This window comes from Silene latifolia, chromosome Y (assembly GCF_048544455.1).
Source record: "Silene latifolia isolate original U9 population chromosome Y, ASM4854445v1, whole genome shotgun sequence".
NCBI classification, from domain to species: domain Eukaryota; kingdom Viridiplantae; phylum Streptophyta; class Magnoliopsida; order Caryophyllales; family Caryophyllaceae; genus Silene; species Silene latifolia.
Window position 1 is genome coordinate 404,111,247 of NC_133538.1, and position 11,762 is coordinate 404,123,008.

The following is an 11,762-nucleotide window of genomic DNA, read 5'->3' on the forward strand; positions in this document are numbered from 1 at the left end:
ATAGATAAAGGGTAAAAAAACGGGCCTCTTATATTACCTGTCTGGAGTAGCTGGAAACTGGAGCTAGCTTAGTAAAACTTTGTTTTACTAATCTGGAATGAAACTGGTAAAACTTTGTTTCACCAATCTGAAAACTGCCATGGCAAAACTTTTTTTCGCCGTTCTGGAAGCTGGTAAAGCAAAACTTTGTTTTGCTGGTTTGTAATCTGGAATTGCCAAACTTTGCTTAGCTTGTCTGGAATCTTGTGTAACGAAACTTTGTTTCGTTGGTCTGAACTGATATCTGGAAACTGGTGTAACCAAACTTTGTTTAGCTGGTCTTGAATCTGTATCTGGTATAACTAAACTTTGTTTAGTTGGTCTGGAAACTGGTTAAGCAAAACTTTGTTTCACTTAAGAGTGAACCTGGAAAATTTGATTTCACAAGGTCGAATGCATGTCAGGGCCCGCCGACCGAGGAATTCAAAATTTTATTTTTAAAAGGTATTAGAATGTAAAATCTGATTTTACAAACTAGGATTTGCAAAATTTTATTTCGCAAAAAGGCAAGTTCAAAAAATTTTATTTTAAGAACTCAGAATCATGTAAGGGCCTGCCGACCAATTGATTTGAAAATTGCAAAATTTTATTTAGCAAAAAAGCAAGCTTAGAAAATGTTATTTTAAGAACTCAAATGCATGTCAGGGCCTGCGTGCCAACCAATTGAATTGAAAATTACAAAATTTAATTTCGCAAAAAGGCAAGTTTAGAAAATTTTATTTTAATAATTCAAATGCATGTTAGGGCCTGCCGACCAATTGATTTGAAAATTGCAAAATTTTATTTCGCAAAAAGATTAGACTAGAATTTTTCACAATCATTAATTTTGAAATTCGCAAAATTTTTTACGAGAAGAATGAGCCTTTATGAGAAGCCCACACTTTGGATGAATCAGGAAAATGAATAACAAAGTAGTCGACTGCGAGTAGTTATTGACAAATATATGACACCTAAAATGCAAATGCATGTCCTGGACATAATGCATGTATGATTAATGCAAAAATGGAGTATTTTCGAAAACAATTAAAATGATTATCGAATTTTTGAAAATATTTTTTTGTAAAAGATGGGGTCTGACACAAATGTGATCCAAGTAGAAAGATTGGACACAATTACTCTGAAAGTAACTCACAATTTCTCTGATGTGAAGAATGTGTATAATTTTTATTTGACTTGTTAATTTGAGTTATAAATTGATGAGTTTTACCCTCTTTAAAGTAACAAACTCTACTAATTAAGCAAAACTTATACCACAGAAACAAAATACTTTTGTGACCGTATAAATTTAGTGTACATCCCCTGAATTCTTAGATGCTAAACGAGGGTGATAAGTGGAGTAGAATGTTTTATTGTGTTAAAAGACGGTGGAGATCTGTGCTACCTCTCTTACCCACCTAAATGGATGAAAGGATCGTCCCAAGAGGAATGGAGACAATGTAACTGTGGATTGACTCGTTTAAGAAATGAAAAATGACTACTCTGCAATTTGATTGCAAATTTCCGAGAAATGAAAAATGACTACACTGCAATTTGATTGCAACTTGGACTGGAAATTTTTTTGTTCTGAATTTTTAAGACTGGATATGTATCTATTTGAGATCATATATTTTTGTCTTTGACTTTTTGAGATTTTTGTCACTGGATTTGTATATATTAGAGATCATATTTATGTCTTTGACTTTTTGAGACTTCTGTCACTGGATTTGATTGCAACTTTGACTGGACGTTTTGTTGACTTATGGGAGTCTTTCGTGTAAATATTTTTAAGCTTGTATTGGCACTTGGATTTACATCTTAAGTTCATTCTAAGGGACTGGTGGTCACCTCCCTTGTTTTAACAGCATGGAGTGTGCGCTTTCGTGTTCTATTTGGTATGTTTGGGCACGGGTATATTAGGAATCTGGTTTAAATATGTTCGAGCTATTTTTCTAGCACCAATGGGAATGGATGATGGTATTTGCTAAAATGGTCGTTCGTATGAGTTTGTGCTCATCAAGTAGTCATTTGAGATATGAGAAATTGACAAATTTGGTAGAAAGGAAATTGTGCTTATTTGGGAAATTGACGAATCTGGTAGTCATTTGAAATACGGAAAATTGACATATCGGGTAGAAAGATTGAGTCTCCAAACCTATAGGTCACCTAGCTAGAGACCCGACGATCAAGGAATTATCACACCACAGAAGATGGAAAAGGTGGTCAAATGCACGCCCTCGTTCAGGCTGATTCTAGGAGGTTGATTGATCTACACTAAAGAGATACGCCCTAAAATATTTCAAATTTATTCTACTAGTTAAGGGTAAAAAGGAGAACAAACAACTAGTAAAAAGGACATGCTCATTTTTAAAATTTATTGCAACTCAAAAAGGACTAGGATGGTCCTAAGTTAATGAAATGTTTAATGTAGTTTCTATGATTATGCTATTGAGCCTTACACTCACTATGAGGTACGTAGTAGTGATTGTACGTAGTGGTATGATTCGGCCTTTTGTAGTGTAATTAATGGTCAGTGGAGTTTCATCTTTTAAATCATTGAGCCTACAAATATGTATACGAGAAGGTCAGTGGAGTTTCATCTTTTAAATCATTGAGCCTACAAATATGTATACGAGAAAGTGCATGATTAGTAATAACTTGTTCGACTATACAATAATCTGTGATATGACGGTCTTTTGAGATTACCGAAGCGGTGAAGGGATTGATACGTAATGGGGTGACACAAAGACCCTGTTCTTTTGGACTTAAAGTCACTTAATTTAAGTTCACTTCAGATCCTATAAGTTCGATTCATTCGATTCGAGATCCTATAAGTTGATTCGATTCAGATTCGGATCAGTTAGTTTCACCCAAAAGAACAGAGCCAAAGTTCTACAATGGATCACAAATGAGTTAAAAAGAATTGAAAATTGTCATAAAGAGAATTAAAAACTTTTTTTTTTGTTTTTTTGTTTTTTTGTTTAAATGAAAAATAACAAATAAGACCCCATTTTTTTTTTTTTAAAAAAAAAAAGTCTAAAAAAAGAAATAAAATGAAAATATTATGCATGGTAATTAATCTTATGCAAGTATATTATGTGTTTTACTTAAACAATTACTAGTAGTTGATTGATTTTTCCTAAACTGTGACACATAGACCTGTCAAAACTCGACCCGATCCGAAAACCCGATCCACCCGACACGTTATTTTAGGGTTACAGGCCCGGTATTTTTGACCCGCGACCCGTTTGACCCGAACCCGAAATGACCCGTTATTTTAGGGTCGAGACCCGACCCGAACGGGTCGACCCGTTGGGTCAAAGGTAAATCAAGAATTTTATTAAAATATTAATATTTATATATTATATTTGAAAGAATAGTTATAAAATTATTTATTTTATTATTTAAAATTACAAAAACAACTGAAAAGTTAATTTTATATAACTTTTATAATATTTAATAATAAAATAATTATTAAAAAAACTTTATTTTAATAATTATGTCAATATAATTAATGTAAACGTAGAATATGATTAAAATATTAATTTTAAATATGTTTTACATTTTTTAAAAAAAAAAATTAATTAAAAAAATCGTTTAAAAAAGACGTTAGAAATTATTTCATGACCCGTATTCTGACCCTAACCCGGCCTGTGACCCATATAACCCGACCCGGGACCCGACACGCCCGACCCGTTTAACAGGTCTAGTGACACATGTATACGCAAAGCAAGAGACAAACTTGTACAGCTGTACACCAAAGCTTTACACGCAGTGGAAACTGTTTTAATTTACTACTGATGGTGGCACGTTCAGAACTTGAGCGGACAACGTGGTTTCATACAGACGCTTATCAAGTTTACAAGAGGAAGCCTTGAATACGTATAGACTCAATGCTGTTAGTTAACACACATTTCCAATGCTTAGTTATCCTATTTTTTTTTTTTTTCCCTTTTGTTAGTTACTATTACATGCAAACTAGTGTGTAACCCGTGCATAAATGCACGGGTATAATATGAGTTTATGCATAACAATTTATTTATACATGTAAAATATTAATTATCTTCTATGATAGAATAAGTATATAATTACGTAGATGTTTAATCAATAGAAAATAACATTATGAAAATTAGTAGTTTCATACAAACACTTTGTTACAAATTACGAAAATAAAATATGTATAGTCTTACAACAAATAATATTCCAAATACTCAAACAATGTGTAGTCTTACACCAAATAATATTCCAAATACTCAAATATTTCATGGTAAACAACATTGGAAGTTAAATTATATGTGCTAGTTTCATTGTTCCAAGTAGGTATTTTCAAACTTTTTTTACTGGTCTCCTCCTAGATAGCAACATAGAGTTGGCCATGACTAAAAACAAATCTAGAAAGATAAAAACCAACATAGGATGGTATATAGAATAATTATTTGGAATACTACTTTTTTTATTTTTTTATTTTATGTGATGGTATATAAAATCTCTCATTTTACAATTTGAATTACTTCAAAATTGGGCTCACATACTTTTATTTTTATTTTATGTGATGGTATATAAAATCTCTCATTTCACAATTTGAATTACTTCAAAACTGGTCTCACATACTTTACTCAGGAAGTAAATAGAATAAGCCCGCCTAAACAAAACTTAGAATTCATGTACCACTACATCGACACCCTTTCAGTGTTATTTGTCTCATCCAAATTATATAAACAACATTATGAGTCATGTTCTCCTACATTATATGGAGTATAACGTTTTCAAATACACTCCGTTGATTTTTTTTCATCAAAATCTGGACTACATGACATAAGAAATACTCCCTCTGTTCCGGTCATTTGTTGTCCTTTTTCATTTTTGGGTGTCTCAGTCATTTGTTGTCATTTTTATTTTAAGAATGGATTTGATGAGTAATTTGATCATTCTCATTCAATTTATTCCACTTGTCATTTAGTTATTGGCCTTTACCTCATTCCTTGGTCTTTGTGCAAAACGAAAGGACAACAATTGACCGGGACAGAGGGAGTACATTAGACAGAATGGGTTGAAAGAGTGTCCAAATGGGTTGAAAGAGCGGTTGAGGTGACCATGGCTGGAAGGTATGATCGATGAGATGACAGAGGGGGTGTAGTATCACATCGTGAGTAGTAATGAGATTGCTCATTTCATGTAACCTGTAATGGTAAAATCGGTTAACCAGAATGGCTTCGTCTTACCTTTTCATTTGTGAGTATAAAAAAGCAATTTGGACAACTTTCTTGCAATAAACTTTGTAAACAAACACTAATTATCATTTCAAGATCAAAGCACCATATAAATGGAAAAAATAGGATCATATCCATGTGGCATAATGGCCATCTCACGACTTAATAAACAAACAAAAACTTTCCACTCTTTCTGCTTGTACTTCACTACTTCCTCTGAAATTGTTAACTAAATAACATTGCAATTCTTTTTGAACAAAATTAAGACCAATCCTGAATTTTGTTTTTAAGCAAGAGCAACCGTATCAACAACGTAAATTAACAGGTACAAAAATCAGCTTTAGTAATATAACCAAACTTCATCGGTAACCACCAATGTGAACCTAATAACAATGTTGGTTCCTATTGTAAACACCCTCGAGTTTTTACTATGCTACGCTGCTGAAGCAAGAATATCAATCCCTCCTCCTCAAAAGCATGAATCAACGTAGTAGCATTGTTCATAACATAATTACATCTTTCACCAAAAACTGAAAATGTTACACAAAATATGCAAATGATATTCCTTACACATCGATACATCAATTGATATAAAATGTGGATACTCGCAAACTAAGAGTCGTAGTATAATATACCTCAACTTCAATGCTATAGGAGAGATCTTCCACCACTATCACTATAGAAGAGATCTTAAATATGTTGGTCCTTTCTCCCCTGAATATCCTGCAAAAAAATCAACATTTAGAAAGATATAATTAGAATGAGTGACAATTGATAACAAAAATTAAAAAGTATATAACATTGTTCATTTGATAATTTAACAAACTCCCTTGTCGTTAACATAAGTTTTAACTTTTGATAAAGCTGTAGCATTGTTGTTTTAAGAATGAGTGTTTGCCATTCTTCGACCCCTTAGACCCTTATTGACCAACCTTGGAGCGGACATCTAATGCACTCAGATCATCCATTCGTTTGATGATCCCTTATTCTCACGTTCATGTGTTTACTCGTCGTTTACGCCGGTGAGCGAGATTTATGCTCATTGCAGTCACTTCCGAGGTTATTCACACTTGAATAGTCCTTGTGCCCTAGCCTTTGATTAGATAAAGTTGCCCGCTCGAAGCTCTTTTCAGTAGACTTATTTCATGGGTGGACCATATGTAGCAACAAAACTGAAAAAAATTTGATACAACAAATAAATTGGATAGACCGATACGATAAGAAATTATACAAAGAGATTACATAGGGTAAAAATACTTTGTATCTGGAGATAAAAATTGACACTGATAGCATATTAGTCCAAAATTAGAGCCGCTTATGGAATACTAAAAGAGCAACAGATCGATCAGTATAGAGTCTATAGACCTAATAATATTATCTCAAATGAGAGTAGTTGCTCATGTGATGGTGAGGATCCAAAGCGGAAGGCTAACTATGGTGGGAGTTTCATGGAGAACAGGAGATGTACATGAATTTTTGGAAAATAAGAATTGGAGTTGCCGATGATAGCTTTGGGGCATTTTAACAAAAACATGCAAGAAATCAAAATCAAATCCAAGTCCTCCATCTAAAAGTCCTTATTTTCAACAAAGTAGGGGAAAAAATCAAAATTTGACTCATCATTATTAATTTTTATAAAAATGTCTTAAAGAACATTCTTAATTTACGGAACATGTTCTATAATGGTAGTCAAGTACAAAGTAATTACCAGTAGCAACAACTACACAACCCATATTTACGACAACAAAATAAAGTATACTCGACACTGCTAAATTAAGGGTCTTTACATATATGATACGGAGTATATCCTACCTCATCAGCAAACTGTCTCTTTGTACCAAAAAAAAAAAAACCATCAAACTGTCTCATACTCCCTCGCAAAACTCATTGTTCTTCATCTGGGTTCAATTAGGAAGCAAAAAAATAATCCGGATTCAATCAAACTGCAATTTCAGGATTAAAAATCAATTGAACAAAAAACAAATTTCTATACTCAAAACATTATAGAGTAGGCTAAATTAGGTCTTTAAATGTCACTTTAAATCGCAATCATACAAAAATTTAGAATCCGAAATATAAACACACAAATAATGCCGCCATCATCTAACGGTTTAAAAAAAAACTCTGCATCAAGTAAAAGGAAATAGAAGAATTACCTAATAATTAATCAACGGGAACGGTAATCACTGATTCTTAATTACCTGATAAACTTAAACACACAAATAATGGACGAATTAGTTAAATTCGCAACAGTTGTAGCGAAACAAATCAAGCTTAGTTGTCTAAAGATCAAGAATTCTTAAAAGTCAATAGATCACCTTGTATGGCAATTCATCTTAGAGAAAAGAACGTGTTCAGATCTATGTGAAAATAAAAGCCATATTAGATTTAGTGACGGAAAAATTATTGAAATGAGTAATATTTGCAAATATGATATGTGCGAAACGTTATACTTCCTAAAAATCAAATTGGGAATTTATATATAAAAGTGCACATCGACATATGGCTGGGATAGGGAAAAGAAGAGAATTACTTAATCCTACATACTTCCATGTTCAATCATGCATAAGTATTACCAATGTTAGACCTATTAATGGCAATATGGAATTAATAACAATATACCAATTCATCCCCTTAAGGCTTAAGGCTTTCTTGTTTTTATCTGGTAACAATTCTGCACAATCAATGAACAATTACACTCCATTAATAACAATATACGAACTCAGGCAAATCCCAAAATTTACTACGTACTTCATACACCACTTTCTCATATACCACTTAAAATTAATCTCAATAATCTTGATGAAAATCTACTGCAAGTAAAGGAAAAAAAATACTTGATCAATTCTGATTCAAAAGACAAAAAAGAGAAACAATAATCATCACATAAATCAACCACCATTGCTCAAATCCCCAAGTTGCTAGTGAAAATTAAAAACATAGCCTCACTGAGTGACAAAGCGAATGAAAGTGGGTCGACCATGGAGTGTCGGATTCGCTGAAATACTGTAGGTATTCTTCTATGGTTAATTTGCATTTATATTTTCATACAGAGCCCCTAAACTACTCATGAACAATTTAAATCTGGTGAGTTTGGTGGGGAAGATGTAGAAATAAAGAGGTAATCAACAGTTTGTGTTTAGGCAGTTAATGGAGTGAAATGGTAATGGGTAGATTAATCAAATGTCCAGACTACTTGAATACGTAATAAGATATCAACAGAAATTGAACTGCATTTCAAATACAAAGATACGAAACTTGATCGATAATAAGATTGCACATTAATTAGATTGATAGATCATAGAAGAAACATACACGGACTAAAGAGTATACTGAAACTCATATCACATGAGTCGCTATACTTGCTCCATTATCCTCGGATATTGTACTCGACATAGCAATTTATAAAAATAGGCTCATTAAAAGTTGACGAAGATGCAAAATATACTCAAACCCAAGTCTGTTACATCATGTTAGTTTAATTATATATTCGATTAGACAAATTAAACACCCGAATTAACCCTAGATTATTTTCTAATTAACTTGTAATTGTAACAATATTTCTACTCACACGGAAATTGAAATTGATAAGAAAGAACAATACCATCTCTACGACAATGAAAATTGGGAGTCGGAAACAAACAGTCGAACTCATGGCGTCAACTCTTGCAGCCAGGATGACGACGAAAGTGGGCGACGACGGCGAGGGAGAAGCAAGATAAAGATTAAAGACTTTATCGTAACAATTTAAAAATTATGTCATGGTAGTAGAGATAGAGATTGTGTTAATGGGTTGTAATTTAGAATGGTGGATGATGGAGGAAAGAGTATGAGTGATGGATGAAGAAGAAGGGAAAAAACGTTTTCTCTCTTTTTTTTTTTTAGGATTTCTTGTTAGTTTACTGGCTTAGTGGATGTTAAAACTGTTAATATGTTTGTGGGGGAGGTTAATACGAAGCAGTGGATAGTCGTGGTTATACCGTATATGTATGACGTTGTTGATCTACTTTTTATATACGAACACTTGATATAAGCGTGACACATCACCTTTTTACTCAAAAATAGCGGTTAGTGGCTGTTACTTTAATATATTAAATGATGACATGAGATGAGATTATGTCAATAATATATTAACAAACAAGATATACACATATTCCCTAATTAAGGGTTCTATGGGCTCTATGGCTAGGTTTGTTGGTTGGAAATTGGGTACTCATGACATTAAAATAACACGAGGGTATCTCTCGCTTTTGTGCTCACCCAGTCGAATGGACCAAGCGAGTTGCCAAAATACGACATCATGAGTTGGAAAATACGTGTAAGCCTAATCGGTCGAATGGACCTTCTAAGTATACAACGTTCTTTATCAGGATTGAATTAGGGTAACTTAAGATGGTATAATATTGACTTACAGAAAGTCTACGCCTTTTTTTTTTAATGTACAAAACGAGACAGATTATAAAAAGGGACAAAAAAAAAATAAGCAGGGCTGATTTATATCGACGACGTTTTAGTAAATATAGATGACGTTTTTCATAAAAAAGACGATGACTGACCTTTTGACTTTCTCTCTCTAAAAAAAATTCTCTCAAACTCAACTAAATTAAAAACAAAAAACAACAACAATTAACAATATGTCGGATCCCGATTCAACGGTACGTAAACAACTTAATCAATTCAATATTTGCTTAATTTTCATTTTTTTCCTGCGCATCGTTAATTCTATTCGATAGTTGAATTACTTGACGTATTAACTAAGTAGTAGCGAATTTTTGAATTTTTTGCGTAATTCTGAAAATTGTCCCCCGAAAGATGAACCATGGCCAAAAAATGAAAACCAACGTTCAGACCATGGTCCAAACGGTGGAAATCAACGTTTGCCATGGACCAAACGTTGGATTTCCACGTTTGCCATGGTCCAAACGTTGGATTTCCACGTTTGGCCATGGTCAAACGTTGGAATTCTGGGTTTGGCCATGGTCAAACGTTGAAATCCTTGGTTTGGCCATGGTCAAACGTTGATTTTCATTGTTTGGCCGTGGTCAAACGTTGATTTTCATTGTTTGGCCGTGGATGAAAGTTGGTTTTCCTTGTTCGTCGGTGGTCGATCGTTGGAAAGTAATGTTTGGCCACGGTCGATTGTTGAGTCTCGTGTTTTAGGCAAGAACTACTCGTTTTCTACTCGTTTTAACTTGTTTTTCTTTCGTTTTACGCAATTTATTTAGGTTATGAATCCCTTTTATTGTCTTACTATAGTCTGTATTGCTTGTAACAGAAATCGTAGGAGACTTTTGGCGAGAATTCAATTGATTACAACCCGTTGTTCGAGACTACTATAGATTTCGAAACGCGTGACGATGCTTTCAATTGGGCTCTGAAAATCGCATTCGAGATGGGTTTGCTTTAAAGCAAATAACGGAGCTAAAAATAGGAAAAAGAACGGGTTTTTGGCAAGTTATTTTCGATGTAAAAGACATGGGTTACCAAATGAATCGGACGATCTTAAAAAGCCAAGGAGGCCGCAGAAGTGTTCATGCAAGTTTCGTATTCGTGCCGTTCAAAATTTCGTGTCTAAAAATGATCAAGAGACGGTAGTGTGGAATATTGTAACCTCCGAGGGTGCTGGACTACACAACCACAACGTAGCCGTTTATAAGGACGGGGATCGGCACTTTGCGGGATTGGACGCGGAAGAGAAGGCATATGTTAGGCAACAAACATTGGTCGGGGTTCTACCGAGGGATATTAAAAATGGTCTTCATTTGATAACCCCCGAAAAACCTCAACCGTCAATCACCCAACTATATAATGAAACAAGGAAAATTAGGAAAGAAGTTAGGGGTGAAAGAAACACCGCTCAGCAAATGTTGGCTCTAGCGGTTGAAGCGAAATATGTCCATTGGCAAGAGATTGATTCCGAGTCTAAAGACTTGACTCACATTTTCTTGGCACATCCTGAAGCGGTTAAGTTGTTCCGGGCTTATCCTTATGTGGTCATCATGGATTCGACTTATAAAACCAACATTTACAAGAATCCACTCATTGAGATGGTTGGCGTGACACCCACGGGATCGTCCTTCTTAATTGCATGTTCGATGATTCCTACCGAGTCTGACGAGAATTACAAGTGGCCGTTGAGAAAGTTAGCTGACATTTTAGATGTCACCGGAGTGCCCCCTTCTGTTTTTGTCACCGACCGGGAATTGAGTTTGATCAGCGCTCTTGAGGCAGTATTTCCCGGGGTTGATCATTTGTTGTGTAGATGGCATGGGAACAAAGCCATCAATGCAAAAGCTTTGAAATTATTCAAAACTGAGGGTATGAAGTCATTTGTCATCACAAATCCAGAAGACGATTGGAATAAGGTGATCAATACAGTTACCGAGGAAGCGTTTCAGCATGCTTGGGAGTGTTTCTGTCGTAAGTGGCCATGTATGTCCGATTATATACGGATAGCTTGGGGTCAACACGCAGGTAAGTTCGTTTTATGCTATACAAACGAGGTCTTCCATCTTTGTAACACGACAACTTCCCGTG

At 34.3% G+C, this 11,762-nt stretch overlaps 1 long non-coding RNA gene across 5 annotated transcripts; it reads right to left on the reverse strand.

The window, feature by feature from the left end:
• Positions 1 to 5,346: 5,346 nt before the first annotated feature.
• LOC141632763 (uncharacterized) lies at positions 5,347 to 9,177 on the reverse strand. 5 transcript variants are annotated; one of them, XR_012537823.1, is made up of 8 exons: positions 8,830 to 9,177; positions 7,848 to 7,899; positions 7,544 to 7,585; positions 7,382 to 7,426; positions 7,038 to 7,123; positions 6,158 to 6,397; positions 5,861 to 5,948; positions 5,347 to 5,755 (listed from the first exon to the last, which is right to left on the reverse strand). It is a non-coding gene; the product is annotated as an uncharacterized LOC141632763 (long non-coding RNA). The 5 variants fall into 5 exon arrangements; XR_012537821.1 differs by having other exon boundaries at positions 7,382 to 7,434; XR_012537825.1 differs by lacking the exon at positions 7,848 to 7,899.
• Between the last annotated feature and the right edge of the window lie 2,585 nt (positions 9,178 to 11,762).